Raw genomic sequence first — 19,150 nt, 5'->3', positions numbered from 1 at the left:
CAGGGGGTCTCCAAACACGACAGCCAATTTTGCGCTCAAAAAGTCAAATGGTGCTCCCTCCCATCTGAGCTCTGCCGTGCGCCCAAACAGTGGGTTACCCCCATATATGGGGCATCAGCGTACGCGGGATAAATTGGACAACAACTTTTGGGGTCCAATTTCTCCTGTTACCCTTGTGAAAATAAAAACTTGGGGGCTGGAAAATCTTTTTTGTGGAAACATTTTTTTTTTTAATTTCACGACTCTGCATTCTAAACTTCTGTAAAGCACTTGGGCATTCAAAGTTCTCACCACACATCTAGATAAGTTCCTTGGGGGGTCTAGTTTCCAAAATGGGGTCACTTGTGGGGGGGTTACTACTGTTTAGGTACATCAGCGGCTGTGGAAACGCAACATAACGCCCACAGACCATTCTATCTAAGTCTGCATTCCAAAACGATGCTCCTTCCCTTCCGAGCTCTGCCGTGCGCCCAAACAGTGGTTTACCCCTACATATGGCACATCAGCGTACTCGGGATAAATTGGACAACAACTATTGCAGTCCAATTTCTCCTGTTACCCTTGTGAAAATAAAAATTTGGGGGCTAAAATATCTTTTTTTGTGGAAAAAAAATATTTTTTATTTTCATGACTGCATTCTAAACTTCTGTGAAGCACTTGGGCATTCAAAGTTCTCACCACACATCTAGCTAAGTTCCTTGGGGGGGTCTAGTTTCCAAAATGCGGTCACTTGTGGGGGGTTTCTACTGCTTAGGTACATCAGGGTCTCTGCAAACGCAACATAACGCCCGCAGACCGTTCTATCAAAGTCTGCATTCCAAAACGGCGCTCCTTCCTTCCGAGCTCTGCCGTGCGCCCAAACAGTGGTTTACCCCCACATATGGGGTACCAGCATACTCAGGACAAATTGGACAACAACTTTTGGGGTCCATTTCCTCTTGTTACCCTTGTGAAAATAAAAACTTGGGGGCTAAAAAATCTTTTTTGTGGAAAAAAAAATATTTTTTATTTTCATGACTCTGCATTCTAAACTTCTGTGAAGCACTTGGGCATTCAAGGTTCTCACCACAGATCTAGATAAGTACCATGGGGGATCTAGTTTCCAAAATGGGGTCACTTGTGGAGGGTTTCTACTGTTTAGGCACATCAGGTGTTGAGTTCCCGCCTCTGCACAGGGGGAATCTCGAACCATCTCTGCTGCGGTCTCCCATTCTTCTCCAGCCACAGTGGAGTCTGCTCAGCGGAGACGTCGGTCCCAGCGTCTTGCTCAGTCTCACTCTGTACATAGGGTTACTGCTGCTTTGCCTGCTTCTGCCATTGAAGCCAGTGCTGGGCAGCGGCGAGCAGACGCTTTTGGGATCTAAGTCCTGCTTTTTCCCTTCTGAGCATGCCCAGGGTGAGATCTCCCATTGGAGATCGAGGGTCACATGCTCAGATGCTGCAGCGGTTCCCATTGGTCCTTTATTGGAAGGTCCTGAATGTGCTGCAGCTATGTAAGCTGCGCATGACCACACGGCCATGCACTAGTGTACATTAAACGTGTGTGTTGTGAGTGAAAGTCGTTCATTAAAATCCCCTCCCTATTGGATGTCTGTTCGCGGAAGGTGGGTGATTGCTATCTAGCACCCGACTCAGCTACCAGCACGTTACACACCATACAGCGTCTAATTGCTGTGACCGCCAGTGCGCGCCGTGCGCTTTCACAGCGCTTTCCTGACCCAAGCCTGGGTGGTTAGTGGTGTCCGCCAGTGCGGCACCGCATGCACTCTCGTGCATCATTTATTATTACTTTGGTTACGCTGACACCCCATTAGCGGTCGAGCGCAAGTAGTCTAGTCGGACTCGGATCCCAAGTCTTGGGACAGAGCTTGGTGACTCCTTGCTTGCGTTCTTGTGTGCGGTACCGCGGCCCTGTGACTTAACCGCTTCCTTCACACAGGGTGAAGTTAACCCTTTGTACCGCCATATAGTCCGTCATTACTTGGCAGCAGGTTCCATCCCTGCACGGTGGACCCCGGGCTGCGAACGCACCTTAATCTATCTTATTATTTTGTGCGCTCCGCTAGCCCTAACATCAGGGGCTCTCCAAACGCGACATGGCGTCCGATCTCAATTCCAGCCAATTCTACATTGAAAAAGTAAAACTGCCAAAGATCACTCTGAGTTGCTGCCACATTGTGAAGTAATGTAGGTGAATGGGGTCGCATTGTGTCTCCTTGAGTATCAGGACTGCGACTGTTGGACCCAGTCATGGTACCTAGGGACTGCTATGCAACCCATTCACCTGTGCAGTGTAGCCGTGGCAAAAAAACAACAACTTTGGCCTTGTGACCCAATGTTTAGCTCCAGCCTAAAGGTGGCCATAGACATTAGAGGTAAGTAAGTTGAACCTGATGACTATTCCATGTGTATGGGTTTATCTTGATTCCATCCCAAATGCAGTTATCGGGGGCAAGGAAGATCAGGTATGTTGGATTTTAACTTTACCAGTCATTTGTTAGCACAATATAGCTGTCTGGTAGCAGGTTTTTCTTCTCAAAGTTCATGACTACAGGATAGTCGTGAGGAATATCTGTTGGCCAAACAGTTGTTAGTGTGTATGGGCACATGTGTAACTGCTAGTCTGTGATTAGAAATATATGACTTTCTAAAGCTAGTAATTAACTAATTGCTAACAAGTCTGCATACACTGGAATTCCGAGCTTCTGAAAGCAAAGCACATTAGTAAAGCTTTTCAAACTGCTATGCTCTGCAAAGCGCCTTCAGGCATTTTATACCTCTGTGAAAAGATTAAATTGTAGTCTAGAAGTAAATGGCAGGATGTTGTGTCTGGGTGGGAACATATGTGTTAACGTGCTTATTACTAAATCGTAAGTTGACAACTGTGGAGGAGCAGATGTTGGTGGTTTTTGATGTCACCAAATGTAGCATTATTGTATTAGTTCTTTTATATTACAAGCTTTATTGTATTTTTATCATACAATTGTACTTTTCTGTACTTTAGAAAATAATCTGATAAATGTGACAAAGAGGAAAGAAATATGTCTCGGCAGCACCTATAGTGCTTTTCTCAAACACATATCGAAGCCACCAGCATCATCATGAGTGGTTACAGTTATCTTCTGACTACATTGACTATTCTGTCCAATAATCATATTTTGAAGCAACATCTTCGCTGCAATATTAGATGAACTATGCAGAATTGGCTGCATAATATATGATTTATGGACCCCCTAGGAAGGATTGAAATTTTGTGTACAGTTTGATCACTGCAGATCAAGCTATTCACATCCCTGACAAATAGGTGATTTAGAGGAACATATGTCACATATACATTTCCCTTGCATCTGCCACTACAACATAGATCCTGACTATGTCTGCTATGGGACAGCTCGGATCTGCCAGAGTGAGAGCTGCTGATTGAGTCCTGCACTGACATATATTGGGATCCAGAGTGTGGGGAATCCTTGTATAAAGTTCATATATCTCAAAAGGAACCAGTCATAAAATTTAACCCTCACGCTAAACCATTTATTTGACTGTGTAGCCTTTTTTTAAAGTTAAACCAGTGGATCCCTTTATGATGATCCCAAACTGTCGCTTCGGTAGCGAGTAATCACATTTTTGATGTTCAGTCTAGAAGCACATTGGGGCTTGACAATGCACTTACAGCTCCTCAACCTCCTCTGCATTTCCAAGTAGCAGCACCCTCTACCGGCTGATCGACAGGTCATTAGATCTGGTCACTGGCCACTGTCACTAAGCCAGGGGAATAGGCTGCTACTTTAGGAATACAACATAGGCTAAGGAGCTGTAAGTGTATCGTTACAACTCACATCTAACTGAACTTCTAAATGTGATTTTTCTTTGCTGAAGTAGCACTTTGGGGTCATAAAGGACTTCATATATCTTTTTAAAGAGCTACATAGTCATATTAAACAAGCATCTTTAAAACATCCCTTTTAAATCAACATTTGGTAAATTAAAGGGAACCTAACAGATGATACATGCTGCTTGATCCACAGACAGCATCTTTCAGGTACTGGCTGCATGAACTCAGCAAGATATGTTTCACTCTGAAACGCTGCAGTATTTCAGGGAAAAACATACTTTGAAAGCTGCCAGGGTCTGAGACGCACGACGGAGTAGTCAGACAAGCGGGTCCTCGGTGGTGTCTCCAAATCCGCTGCCGTGGAGTGCAAGTCTCTCCCTGCCTGCGTGTATGAGGAGAGACCTGTCACTCAAGCGTAAGACATATTACAATAATAATAATAATAATAAGACCATCTGCTTTTCTGTAAAGTGTATATGTGACTGTAGTTAACCTTGTCCTGCATTGACTCTGATTGTGCAAAGTTAGTGTTACTGGTAGGTTCCCTTAAAATAGTTGACATAAGGACATACGCTCTGCTCTTCAATAAGATCCTCAAGGTGTCATCCTTGCTGTTTTTCCTAGGGAATTGATAACATGCAACTTAGAGGCATTTAAGGATCCGAAAGATAGATATACAAGCTACATGTATATATTTTTTTACATCAGTAGACAGCTTACAGCCTGCAGTTTCTGATAAACCCCCCCATCACCAAAAATGCTCTAATTTCAAAGCATCAAATAAAATAAAGGTAGGAGGGGGATGCAGCTGCAGCTTGCTATGCAGTGTTTCAGTGAAACACATATGTCTAAAAGTTGATTCCTGCTGGAATAAAGCAGTTACCCTAATAAGAGTATCAACTGTCCCTAAGAAAACATTGTTTTAAGCTTCATTGTCCTGTACATAATTTGTAGTTTAACCCTTTAATTCAAAGTGATGTATATAAATCTTCAGCATGTACTTGTTGCAAATTAACATACATGCTCCCATAGACATAAAAACTGTGTCCCTGAGCAAGACTCAAGGTATATGTGACTGCCAAGGATTGCTGAAACAATTTGGGATTGGATTTTGGCAATGCAACAACCCCATTTTATGGACACGTAACAGGTCCTCTTTTACTACCCCAAAATGTAACTCATTAAAAAACAACCCCTTGCACAACTTAATTGTCAGAAAATTAAAAAGGCTATGGCTCTTACAATACAATGATGGGAAAAAAAAGATGATGAAAAGAAAGCTTATCAAGGCCCAAACATGTCTAGTTATTTAGGGGCTAAAATTAATATAAGGATAAGAGGATTTTTGGTCAAAATTTTATTTGGTCAAACATTAGTTTAATTAGAAAATTAGGGCAATTACTAAAGACTAGCGTGTTTATTATGTAACTATTTCAGTTCAAGCTGTGGCGGCCATTTTGTTAAGTGAAAACAGGAAGTGCAGCCATCTTGCATGCCATTTAAACTAAAGTGAATTGAAAAATGGCATCATCACTATAACAAATAAATGTATAAAATAACACATAAACACTTTAACATTTTTGGTGGAAATCTTAAAAGGGCATTTCTTTAACATTTCAAAAACTTTGTGATGCTGATATCCCAGCTTTCATAAAGAAATCATTCCCAATTGCTTTCCTAAATTGCCTGCTTATCGTACCCATATTGCTGCTTTCTCCAAGCACACCTTAAAAATCCTAATGGTTCCAGGTCTCGCTGAGCAGAGTAACATTGCCTTCACTTCTCTTTCTCCGGGTTCACAATATTGTTTTTAGTACCAGAATACTGTTCTGCATCATGAATCTGGAATTGTGTTAGTTCATCAGAAATCCTGTAACAAATCCGTCACATTTTAATATGACCTTATGGTTGTAAATAATCATTTCATCACACCACTAAAAGGGTTTGATGAGATTTGCACCTATACTGTCTACCATGAGAGGTCCTATCCTATCATTTAGGTAAATTATATCAATAATTAAAATTCGCTCATATATGGTTGGTTCATCGGGAACACTGCTTTTATTTCTAAAATACATTATTCCTACAAATTCCTTGGTTTTCTTTTCTCTGCACTGGGTGAGTTCATATTATATGACTTCTATGTTTCACTGTTGCTTTGCGCATTTATTTCCTTTATGACTCTCAGGTAACTAGATCTGTAGGGATTACTATGTCATTTATTAAGTTCAGAGGGGCAGAGCACAGGTGACACGAGTTACGATCCAGCATCAAGAATTAACTTCTGTCCCTGACCTATTAGGTTGCTTGTCAGTTAAACATGGACGTAAAATAAAATGGGTGGGTATGCTTCCTATTAAAAAATGAAAAATAAAATGAGGTCATAAATGATGTACCCCAAAATAACACCATTTAAAGTTACAACTCATCATGCAAAAATCAATCCATATATGTTTATATTGATGAAAAAATATTTAGAATTGAGTCCTCAGTGGTTGATACCTTTTAATGGCTACCTGAAAACATGGTAACAAATTGCAAGCTTTCGAGACTACTCAGATCTCTTTATCAGGCATAGACTAAAGGTACCGTCACACTGAACGATATCGCTAGCGATCCGTGACGTTGCAGCGTCCTGGCTAGCGATATCGTTCAGTTTGACAGGCAGCAGCGATCTGGATCCTGCTGTGACATCGTTGGTCGGTGCAGAAAGTCCAGTGTGTGACGCCGATTCAGCGATGTCTTCACTGGTAACCAGGGTAAACATCGGGTTACTAAGTGCAGGGCCGCGCTTAGTAACCCGATGTTTACCCTGGTTACCAGCGTAAAAGTAAAAAAAAACAAACACTACATAGTTACCTTCCGCTGTCTGTCCCCCGGCGCTGTGCTTCTCTGCACTGTGAGCGCCGGCCAGCCGGAAAGCAGAGCACAGCGGTGACGTCACCGCTGTGCTTTCCGGCCGGCGCTCACAGTCAGTGCAGGAAGCAGAGCGCCGGGGGACAGACAGCGGAATGTAAGTATGTAGTGTTTGTTTTTTTATACTTTTACGCTGGTAACCAAGGTAAACATCGGGTTACTAAGCGCGGCCCTGCGCTTAGTAACCCGATGTTTACTCTGGTTACCAGGGGACCGGCATCGTTGGTCGCTGGAGAGCTGTCTGTGTGACAGCTCTCCAGCGACCAAACAGCGACGCTGCAGCGATCGGGATCGTTGTCTGGATCGCTGCAGCGTCGCTTAATGTGACGGTAACTTAATAGAAATTCTGAAGAATCACATATTTATGCACAACACAGCACAGAAAAATGCCATAGATAAGACAGGTGACGTGAAGCAGAATTACCATTATGTGAGTGACAAACAGTTACTTCCATAAATATTGGAACAGTTCATAGATAAGGAGTGTGAATGTTTTATTTCCTCTGATTGGGGTCTGGTTCTATGTTATGATGATCCCACACGGTCTGAGGAGCAAATTCCTTAGTTCCCAGTGCCAAGGGAATTGGTGGGGGTGCTCGATGTTGGACTCCTACTGATCTGATTTTCTAAATCTTACCTACATGCTGTTGAGAAAATCTGAAGTGGAAATTGACCAGCACAGTGGATTTGTCATCTGCAACTGCTCGCTCACAAGAGCGTATACATCGGACTAATGCTGATCTGCATTTTTTTTTTATGCCAATTCGGCATGAGAAATAGTCGCAGCATGATGTGCAAACCGGATCACCGCACGCACTCAAGTCTATGGGTGCAGGAAATCATCAGAGTGCACTCCGATGATGACATCAGAGTGCAGTCTGATTTACTCAGACACAGACAATTGAGAAGATGGAGAAATCTTGCTCTCCAGTTTCTCACATGTGATCTTATCCAAGAGAATCGGATCACAGTAAGCTGACACTTTGACATACAGTTAGGGCCAGAAATATTTGGACAGTGACACAAGTTTTGTTATTTTAGCTGTTTACAAAAACATGTTCAGAAAAACAATTATATATATAATATGGGCTGAAAGTGCACACTCCCAGCTGCAATATGATAGTTTCCACATCCAAATCGGAGAAAGGGTTTAGGAATCATAGCTCTGTAATGCATAGCGTCCTCTTTTTCAAGGGACCAAAAGTAATTGGACAATGGACTCTAAGGGCTGCAATTAACTCTGAAGGCGTCTCCCTTGTTAACCTGTAATCAATGAAGTAGTTAAAAGGTCAGGGGTGGATTCCAGGTGTGTGGTTTTGCATTTGGAAGCTGTTGCTGTGAGCAGACAACATGCGGTCAAAGGAACTCTCAATTGAGGTGAAGCAGAACATCCTGAGGCTGAAAAAAAAGAAAAAATCCATCAGAGAGATAGCAGACATGCTTGGAGTAGCAAAACCAACAGTTGGGTACATTCTGAGAAAAAAGGAATTGACTGGTGAGCTTGGGAACTCAAAAAGGCCTGGGCGTCCACGGATGACAACAGTGGTGGATGATCGCCGCATACTTAATTTGGTGAAGAAGAACCCGTTCACAACATCAACTGAAGTCCAGAACACTCTCAGTGAAGTAGGTGTATCTGTCTCTAAGTCAACAGTAAAGAGAAGACTCCATGACAGTAAATACAAAGGGTTCACATCTAGATGCAAACCATTCATCAATACCAAAAATAGACAGGCCAGAGTTAAATTTGCAGAAAAACACCTCAAGAAGCCAGCTCAGTTCTGGAAAAGTATTCTATGGACAGATGAGACAAAGATCAACCTGTACCAGAATGATGAGAAGAAAGGGAACGGCACATGATCCAAGGCACACCACATCCTCTGTAAAACATGGTGGAGGCAACGTGATGGCATGGGCATGCATGGCTTTCAATGGCACTGGGTCACTTGTGTTTATTGATGACATAAGAGCAGACAAGAGTAGCCGGATGAATTCTGAAGTGTACCGGGATATACTTTCAGCCCAGATTCAGCCAAATGCTGCAAAGTTGATTGGACGGCGCTTCATAGTACAGATGGACAATGACCCCAAGCATACATCCAAAGCTACCCAGGAGTTCATGAGTGCCAAAAAGTGGAACATTCTGCAATGGCCAAGTCAATCTCCAGATCTAAACCCAATTGAGCATGCATTTCACTTGCTCAAATCCAGACTTAAGACGGAAAGACCCACAAACAAGCAAGACCTGAAGGCTGCGGCTGTAAAGGCCTGGCAAAGCATTAAGAAGGAGGAAACCCAGCGTTTGGTGATGTCCATGGGTTCCAGACTTAAGGCAGTGATTGCCTCCAAAGGATTTGCAACAAAATATTGAAAATAAAAATATTTTGTTTGGGTTATGTTTATTTGTCCAATTACTTTTGACCTCCTAAAATGTGGAGTGTTTGTAAAGAAATGTGTACAATTCCTACATTTTCTATCAGATATTTTTGTTCAACCCTTCAAATTAAACGTTACAATCTGTACTTGAATTCTGTTGTAGAGGTTTCATTTCAAATCCAATGTGGTGGCATGCAGAGCCCAACTCGCGAAAATTGTGTCACTGTCCAAATATTTCTGGCCCTAACTGTAGTTTGATCTGAGTGTAATTGGCAAAATTGGCAAAATTCTCTTGCATGAAAGAATCGTCGTTCACGTGACCCCGGCCTGATACAGAGAGTGAGATTGGTGGTATACCTGTGGCTATAGGGCCACCCCATACAGAGAATGGTTGCTAAAAACGCAGAAGGAGGCAGAAGCACAGTGTGTTAGCAGCAGTCAATGTGGAGCCTGCCGCTGACATGTAAAAAGCGTGCTGGTGATGTGCAGTCGCATTGATTGAGGGGCAGCACATAAGAGGTGGAGGAATGTCGACATGACTGTTTGGAGCAGAAAGAAATAGGACCGTGAGCGACTGGTAAGGCAAGATTACCTTGTGCAGGCATGTACTACGGAGGACAGAGAATGAACTTCAATCCAATATTGTAGCCAGCATGCAGCCAGCGGGTAAGGAAAGGGTGAATCAAACACCCAAAACCCCCACCCCTATGGCTGAAGATTGTTCCCTCCAAATTCAGGTGACAGAGTCCCTTTAAAGGGAATCTTTCAGCACAAAATGGCTGTACATACAAATGATAGTGCCTTGTAGGGAATACAGCCCTAGTTTTAGTGTACAAATCTATTGCAGTGTTTGCTTGTTTTCCATCTATCTCTGCCCCCTTTTCTTTAAAGAGGTATTCTCAAGTTTGAAAGCTATCCCCTATCTGTAGGATAAGGAATAACTTTCAGATTTATCGGGGTCTTACCACTAAGACCCCCATCAATCCTGAGAACCACGGTTCTATCGCTCCATTCGAGCAATGGCACTGCTGCCGAGCGTTGGGCTTAGCTCGTTTTTGGAACTCCTAAATTAATGAATGGAGCACTGGTAGGCTTAATCAACCGTTGCTTACATGTGACTGATTTCAGAAAATCTAACTAATTAAATATTCAAGCAAAGAAATAATGTATTATCATAGTATAAGCCCTTATTACTGGTAGTTTGCATGGTTTGGATGTTGGAAGTGAAAGGAGGGCGCAATTTGCTTTATCTGCCAAGGGCACCAACATACTCGGCCCTGTTCATAGGAGTATCCAGCAATACTGTGGCATTGCTGTTATAGCACCACTTATAAAACTAAAACTATACATGTTTGGTATGGCTTCAATCATACTGACCTGGACAAACAAACTACCTGGTCTTTTTCACAATAAAACAAATGCTGTAAGTAAAAAAAAAATCCATTGTGAAATTGCATTTTTTTTGCTATTTTACATTTAGATTTTTTTCCCACTTTTCATGATAAAATTGATGGTGGAATTCAAAAGTACAACTTATCCCTCAAAAAAAAAAAGTCCTGACACAGCTAGGTTGATGGAAAAATAAAAAAAGTTATTGTGAGTTAAAGGGAAGAAAAAACTAAAGCACAAAAATGAAAAATTGCACTGTTCTTAGGGGTTTAATGGTCGTCTAAGAGAAATGTTCTGCTACACTGAATGCTCTTGAGCATGTAAATCATCAAAATCTTCAGCTGGCACTTCCCTTTGTGACTGACAACTAATGATGTCCCAGATGTGCTCAATGGAAGAGAAGTCATGAGACACTGCAGGCAATGATAGTACGTTTAGGCCAAGCGCTCACAGTAGCATGAGCAACATGCGGCCTAGCATTGTTTTGAAAAACTTCTTATGGGATACAGTGGGAAAACTGGCCATACCACTGGTTCCACAAATAAATCAATGTAACGCTGAGCTGTGCACCTAATAGTGGAGGAGAACCTCAGCAGATGACCGCGCTGTTACTGAAGATAATCTCTATACAAAGACCAACATGAATATTACCGCCATTATGGTCAGTGGTAGATATCAGCCCTACAGAACATATAAAGAGATCACAGCACAGTTACAGATATGTCTTACTGCTGACGTTCTTTCTGATTGAGTCGTCAATTTTCCCGTCTTTTCCATCTGGCCCAGACCGACATGACAACTCCTTCCAGCAACGACTCGACTGCAGAGAATACAACAAAGACACATTTCACTTCTCACATTCCAGCCCCATCATCATCTCTTCCCAACCTGCACAAACTCCTCATCCCGCTGATACCCCAATACTGAGCCGCTGCTGCCGTATGTGTCCCTATTACTGCACCTGATACCCCAATACTGAACCTCTGCTGCCGTATGTGTCCCTATTACTGCACCTGATACCCCAATACTGAGCTCCTGCTGCCGTATGTGTCCCTATTACTGCACCTGATACCCCAATACTGAACCTCTGCTGCCGTATGTGTCCCTATTACTACACCTGATACCCCAATACTGAGCCGCTGCTGCCGTATGTGTCCCCATTACTGCCCCTGACACCCCAATACTGAGCCGCTGGCGCCGTATCTGTCCCTATTACTGCACCTGATACCCCAATACTGAGCCACTGTTGCCGTATGTGTCCCTATTACTGCACCTGATACCGCAATACTGAGCCGCTGCTGCCATATGTGTCCCTATTACTGCACCTGATACCCCAATACTGAGCCGCTGCTGCCATATGTGTCCCTATTACTGCACCTGATACCCCAATACTGAGCCGCTGCTGCTGTATGTGTCCCTATTACTGCACCTGATACCCTAATACTGAGCTGCTGCTGCCGTATGTGACCCTATTACTGCACCTGATACCCCAATACTGAGCCGCTGCTGCCATATGTGTCCCTATTACTGCACCTGATACCCCAATACTGAGCCGCTGCTGCTGTATGTGTCCCTATTACTGCACCTGCTGTGTGGTTCTTTGTGCCCTCTAAATTCTAAAGCACCCCTCTACAATATAGCAATGCTGGGTGCAAGTGCCCTAGAAAACAGTGCCCATATTTTGCCCCCTAGAAAGTAATATTTCCCTGTGTGCTCCTTTTGATAGTCACAGTAACTTGAGTTCCTCTATAACAATAAGTGCCCACTTTACATTTAATAATGTCCCGAGTCTGTCCCCTGTACAGCTGCCCTATACACAGTATGATGCTCTCTTATACACAGTATAATGCCCCCTCACTGTATAGTACCACTCACACAGTATACTGACCCCTTAGTAGCCTCCAAACTGTTTGATGGCTCCAACACTGTATTCCCCGCACTGTATGGTGCCCCTCTAGATAGCCTCCATATAGTATAATGCACCAGATAGCTTCAATATAGTATAATGCACCAGATGGTCCACAATATAGTATAATATACCAGATAGTCCTCATTATAGTATAATGTACTCCCCATAGGCCTACTCTATATTGTATAATGCACTCCCCATAGGCAGACTCTGTAGTATTAGGCAGAACCACCCACAGGCAGACCCTGTAGTATTAGGCAGACCCCCTATAGGTAGACCCTGTAATATTAGGCAGACCCCCATAGGCATACACTGTAACATTAGGCAGACCCCCCATAGGCAGACCCTGTAGTATTAGGCAGACCCCCTATAGGCAGACCCTATAGTATTAGGCAGACCCCCCATAGGCAGACCTTGTAGTATTAGGCAGACCCTGTAGTATTAGGCAGACCCCCCATAGGCAGATCCTGTAGTATTAGGTAGACCCCCTATAGGCAGACCCTATAGTATTAGGCAGAACCCCCCACAGGCAGACCCTGTAGTATTAGGCAGACCCCCTATAGGCAGACCCTGTAGTATTAGGCAGAACCCCCACAGGCAGACCCTGTATTAGGCAGACCCCCCATAGGCAGACCCTGTAGTATTAGGCAGACCCCCCCATAGTCAGACCCTGTGGCGATTGGTGGAGCAGCTTAGTATACATTTTTTTGCAAAAAACGTATCAACTAAATACCCTGTTTTTTCCATCTTTTGACTAGCACTTGCTTATTACTGTGATTTTTTTTTACAACGGAGTATTTTTGACCTCACTGTGCTCTTTTGTGTCTTCAAGTTTCTTGGTGGTGTGTGAACAGGATCCTACAGACTTGTTCAATGTGCAAGTAGCCCATGTGTTTCCAGACCCCCATAGGCAGAACTTGTAGCATTAGGCAGACCCCCATAGGCAGACCCTGTAGTATTAGGCAGACCCCCTATAGGCAGACCCTGTAGTATTAGGCAGACCCCCCTAGGCAGACCTTGTAGCATTAGGCAGACCTTCCCATAGGCAGACCCTGTAGTATTAGGCAGACCCCCCATAGGCAGATCCTGTAGTATTAGGCAGACCCTGTAATATTAGGCAGACCCCCCCATAGGCAGATCCTGTAGTATAAGATAGCACCCCCATAGGCAGATCCTATAGTATAAGACAGCACCCCCCATAGGCAGATTCTGTAGTATAAGGCAGCACCCCATAAAAAAAAAATACTCACCTCTCTTCTTCCTGGTTCCTGCGCTGCTCTGAGCTTCTGCTCATCTCCTGACAGCGGGTGCCGGACAGTGACTCACCGTGCCCGCTGTCAGCGTCGGCGACGTCAGACGCTGACAGGGGGATGATGGGGAAAGCAGTGCTCCTTCCATCACCGTTGCGGTCAGCTGTATCGGCTAAATGCCGGTACAGCTGACCCTGCAATGACTGGCGGGGGGCCCACTGCTGGCACCGGTCCCCCCGCCTGTTCAGGGGCCCCAGAGCGGCCGGCAGCAGAGCAGGGAGATCGATTCTCCCTGCTCTGCTGCAGAAGGTAACAGTTACAGTAGTGTAGCTCTGGGTGAGCCCCCTCTGAGCACCAGGCCCGGGGCGCCCGTACCCTTTGCCCCCCCCTCGGTAGCTACGCTACTGATCTTGCTGATTTGCGGGTCCAAGTGCATTCAGCATGACTGAACACTCCTCAGACAACTGTCAATAACCACATTGGTAAAATGCCAGGGTGTGTAAGTGTGTGTATTACTGAGCATGGTGCTCATACTGAATAAACTGAGATGTTTTGAAAACCTTGTTCCATATTTTCATCATTTGCATAACATAAACGTGTCTATTGATCCTTTTATTTTTATAATTCCATGACTTTTACAATTTGGAGTTGCAATTTCCACATTGGTGAGTGTAATAATAAAACTTAAAAAATAAATAAGAAATTAAAAATCACCTTTAGAATGAATCATTGTAAAATATTAAATTCTGAACTTCGTATTAAAGTGAGTGTGACACCAGATTTCACAATACAAACAATATAGATTATTACAGTGTTATATAAAAGTTTTTGCACCTCTGGTATTACTGTTGTACTGTTATTGTGAACAGTTAAGCAAGTTAAAGATGAAATTACCTCTAAGGATATGTTCCCACGGTCAATAAATGCTGCGGGTTGGACGCTACGCACATCCACAGCATCCAACCCATAGCAGCCAGATGTTACAGCATAGTGGATGGGATTGGAATAAATCCCATGTCCATCATGTGTGCACAGACGCCTCCGGCTTCCCTGGGGAGACGGACATGCGGCACGTTTTTCGAGACCGCAGCATGTCAATTTTCCCAATTCAATGTATTGGGCACTGTGATTCCACACGGTTCAATGAACACATGCAGAATCACTTACGTTCAAAAGCCAGCAGCTCTTTGGACAGAGCGGACATGTGCTGCATCTAAAGCGCTGCCGGTTCCTGACCGTGGAAACATACCCTAAAAGGCCTAAAGTTAAAGATGACACATTTTCTTTGTATTTTAGGAAAAAAGTATTGTCATTTTTTACATTTTAAAAATTGCAAAAAGAAGACTCGGCTGATGCAAAAGCTTGGGTACCCTGCATGGTTAGTACCTAGTAGCACCCCATTGTGCAAGTATAATAGCTTGCAAACACTTTTTGAAGCCAGCCAATAGTCTTTCAATTCTTGTTTGAGGTATTTTCATTCATTCTTTCTGCAGCTATTTTGAGGTCTAGCTGCAGATTTTCAATGATGTTCAGACAAGGGGACTGTGAGGGCAATTGTAAAACCTTCAGCATGTGCCTTTTGAGGTAGTCTATTGTGGATTTTGACATGTGTTTAGTATCATTATCCATTTGTAGAAGCCATCTTCTTTTCAACTTCAGCTTTTTTACAGATGGTGTTGAAATTTCATTGGATCCATTCTTCTCTCTACTTGTGAAATGTTCCCTGAGCCATTGGCTGCAACACAACCCCAAAGCATGATTGATCCACCCCCATGCCTAATGGTTGGCGAGATGTTTTTCTCCTAAAATTCTGTGCCCTTTTTTTCAACACAAATGTTTAATCATTGTGGCCAAAGAGCTCTATTTTAACCTCATTGGTCCACAGGACTTGTTTCCAAAATGCATCAGGCTTGTTTAGATGTTTATTTGCATATTTCTGAAGCTGAATTTTATGGTGAGGATGCAGGAGAGGTTTTCTTCTGATGACTCTTCCATTAAGGCCATATTTGTGCATGTGTCTCTGAACAGTAGAACAATGTACAAAAACTCCAAAGTCTGCTAAATCTTTCTGAAGGTCTTTTGCAGTAAAGTGGGGGTTCTTATTTGTCTCTCTAGCAATCCTATGAGCATCTCTCACTAAAATTTTGCTTGATCTTCCAGACCTTATCTTGACCTCTACTATTCACGTTAACTTCCATTTCTTAATCACATTTCGAACTGAGGAAAGGGCAACGTTAAAATGCTTTGCTATCATCTAATAGCCATCTCCTTTTTTTGTGGGCCTCCACCATTTTTATTTTCAGACTGCTAGGCAGCTGTTTAGAAGAACCCATGGCTACTGTGTTTTGGCACAAGGTTAGAGAAAGGAAATGTGTCATCTTTAACATTAGGCCTTTTAGAGACCATTTCATCTTCAACTTGCTTAACTGTTCACAATAACAGTAATTTTGGCCAGGGTTGCTGGAACTTTTGCATGCCACTGTATATGGCTCTATTACCCTTGATGATGGTGAGTTTACTGAGAAAACCTATGTCTGAATAATTGTATAATACATTTTAGACACATTTCATGACCCAGAATAATGCATCTAGCTGGACTTTCAGGATGATATAGCCAATCTTACATGGACTTTTCAAAGTTAGTACACCTATCTCCTCTGGTCCAAGAGATATAGTATGAGTACTGTATATTTAAAGGGTTTATCCATGACTATTTTTTTTTTTTTTACTGTGGGCTTAAAAACTAACACGCAGGTAGTTGCTAACTACTTGCCTGTTCTACCCGGCAGTGACACAGGCGTGACTGCCAACTTCATGCTGATTAACAGCTGGCTCCCCATAGTTAGCCATGATATTGGCAGTACAGAGTTGAGCAGAAAAGTAGCCGCTTCTCTATCAACGTAACGTCAGTGGAAGCCACTGAATCGTGGGCAGTAGCAGTCTTTGACCACGCTGTCCCAGCAGAAATTGGCGCTGGACACAGCAGGCAGGTAAGTATCAACAACCCGCCTGTTCGTTTTTTAGGCCCACAGTAAAACATATAGTCCTGCATAAATGCTTTAGTAGTGGATGCAAGTGGTATAGTAAAATCTGGTGACAAATGCAAATCAAGGCCCGCAACACCCTGCACTCATGAAATGGTTAATCTGCATGAACAACACCAGCAACTTTCTGTCTGCATGACAATCACATTTAACATGGGCAAACAAAACTATGGGATGCAATAGTGTCTAATATTTAGTCAAAATAATTTTGAACACTAGTGATCAATAACTTTACATTATGTCCGAAATAATAGTACAGAAGTAACAGTAAATCCATAACAAAATTACATCATATATAAGCAGTGCAAGGAAATGAAAGACCTTTCAATGCACAGAATAACTGGATTAAAAATACACACTTCCACGTGACTATATATTTTTTTTACATATCAGCTAACACATACAATAAAAAAGTAAAAATATAATCAAGAAACATTTAAAGGTAAGAACAACCAAACATGGCAAACGTTGAATTAGTTATTTTTTTTTTTATCAAAGTGGTATATGATAGATGTGTTGCTGTAAGTTTCCCTTTCTATCTCTGGAGCTACAGTGCAGAATTACACTCACCTAAGAGATTCTGTGTATGAAGCAGCTGCACCACCTCTGGAGCCACACAATGCAGAAATAGTAGCTAATCTGATCTATCCTCTCCTTTCAAAGACTTCCTCAATGCCCCACCCTTCAGAGACTCTCTGCATCCAAAGAGCCTGTTTCCTACCACTTGTAGGCTCCAAAACAATACAAGTAATATAATGCCACTTTATTCAGCGACAATCCAGTGCATACAGTAAATGCAGTGTACATATTAAACTAGAGACAAGCTTGCATTTGAATTTGCTGCCTTTGCCGAATTTTCCCCAAATTTGCATTACTAAAAAATAAGTAAGTACACTGTGTGCAGAATTATTAGGCAAGTGGTAATTTAGAGGATTATTTTTATTATTGATCAACAACTATGTTCTCAATCAACCCAAAAGACTCATAAACATCAAAGCTTAATATTTTTGGAAGTTGGAGTGGTTTTTTTTTTTTAGATTTGGCTATCTTCTGCAGATTGTACCAAGGGGAAACTCCAAAACCAACAGGGTTGAGACATCATTATACCGTAAAGATGTCAGGTAACGCCATTCTCCTCTCAAGCAGTTCTCACCTTCACCATGTCACCCACGCAGTTCCACAAGGTGAATAAATGTGAGCCTGATGCATCTGTTCTACAAAGTTTTCCATCAGAAAAGCACTAGTATTAGCAACAGGTTAAACACTTGGGACTGCAGTCACTCTTAACATTAAAAAAAACCTTCACAAAAGTGTCACAAAACCATAGGGCGGGCTTATTATCCAAAAAACCATCCATTCATCACGATCACCAATGTCCGACTCATGACATCAAGAAATTTGTACTTAAATATCTGCCCATCCTGAATCAAGATTCTATATTATGTCCCATCCTCACACATGGGTGTAGAGTAGTAATAAGAAGGGGTCTCACCTTAGCACGTTTCCTATCTCCCAGCATGCTGAAGTCACCCTCTTGTTCTCAAACTTGGGTAAATATCATGGGCTTCTATAAATGTGCTGGCTCTAAATGTCGTTACACCCTGGACAAAACCCGTACATTTACTATTCCTCCAAACATTCCATATACTATTGCTTCTTTTATGAACTGTGACACTAAATATGGGGTATACTGCATTGCCTGTGTGACCTGTAAAATGTATTATGGGGGCAGGGCCGTATTTGCCACTAGGCACTTGAGGGCACGTGCCTAGGGCGGCGGGATGCGGGGGGGGCGCCCTTGAGCTAGGTTTTTTCCTTTTTTTTTTTTTTTTTATTTTATAAAACTCGGGGGTCAAGTTTCCGCCCCCCCCTCCTCCCTCCCCCCTTCCCGCCCCCCCCTCCTCCCTCCTTCCCGCCCCCCCTCCCTCCCTCCCTGAAGACGTAATACTCACCTTCCTCCAGCGGTGGCTGCAACTGCGTCTCAGCGCCGTCCTGTCTTCAGCGGTCACATGGTACCGATCATTAAGGGTGATGAATATGCGCATATTCATCACCCTTAATTAGCGCTACCATGTGACCGCTGAAGACAGGAAGGAAGACGCTGAGATGCCAGGAAGTTCTGTGCTGCGCGCCGGTGAGAGGTAAGTATGACAGGGAAAAAAGTGGGGTGCCGTGCACACAGGGGAGGAGGATGGGGAGCCATGCATACAGGGGAGAAGGATGGGGAGCCGTGCATACAGGGGAGAAGGATGGGGAGTCGTGCATACAGGGGAGAATGATGGGGAGCCGTGCACACAGGGGAGAAGGATGGGGAGCAGGGCCGTATTTAGAGTTTCTGCTGCCCTAGGCACTTTTAGTGCTGCCTCCCCCTTTGGTGAGTATGACACTATCGGCAGTGACTTTGGCAAAAATCGCTGATGTGAAAGTCGCCTTT

At 43.2% G+C, this 19,150-nt stretch overlaps 1 protein-coding gene across 1 annotated transcript in view; it reads right to left on the bottom strand.

Moving 5' to 3' along the window:
• LOC138669989 (uncharacterized) overlaps nt 1-17,337 on the bottom strand; it is a 171,959-nt gene extending 154,622 nt beyond the window's left edge. Inside the window, exon 1 of the mRNA XM_069756922.1 lies at nt 17,287-17,337. The gene's annotated coding sequence lies outside the window, so the exon portion shown is untranslated. The remainder of the gene's footprint in view (nt 1-17,286) is intronic.
• Nucleotides 17,338-19,150: the final 1,813 nt, after the last annotated feature.

Source organism: Ranitomeya imitator, chromosome 3 (assembly GCF_032444005.1).
Source record: "Ranitomeya imitator isolate aRanImi1 chromosome 3, aRanImi1.pri, whole genome shotgun sequence".
NCBI lineage: Eukaryota > Metazoa > Chordata > Amphibia > Anura > Dendrobatidae > Ranitomeya > Ranitomeya imitator.
Note: the sequence above shows the minus strand (reverse complement) of the source record. Positions and strands in the feature narration are given on the sequence as shown.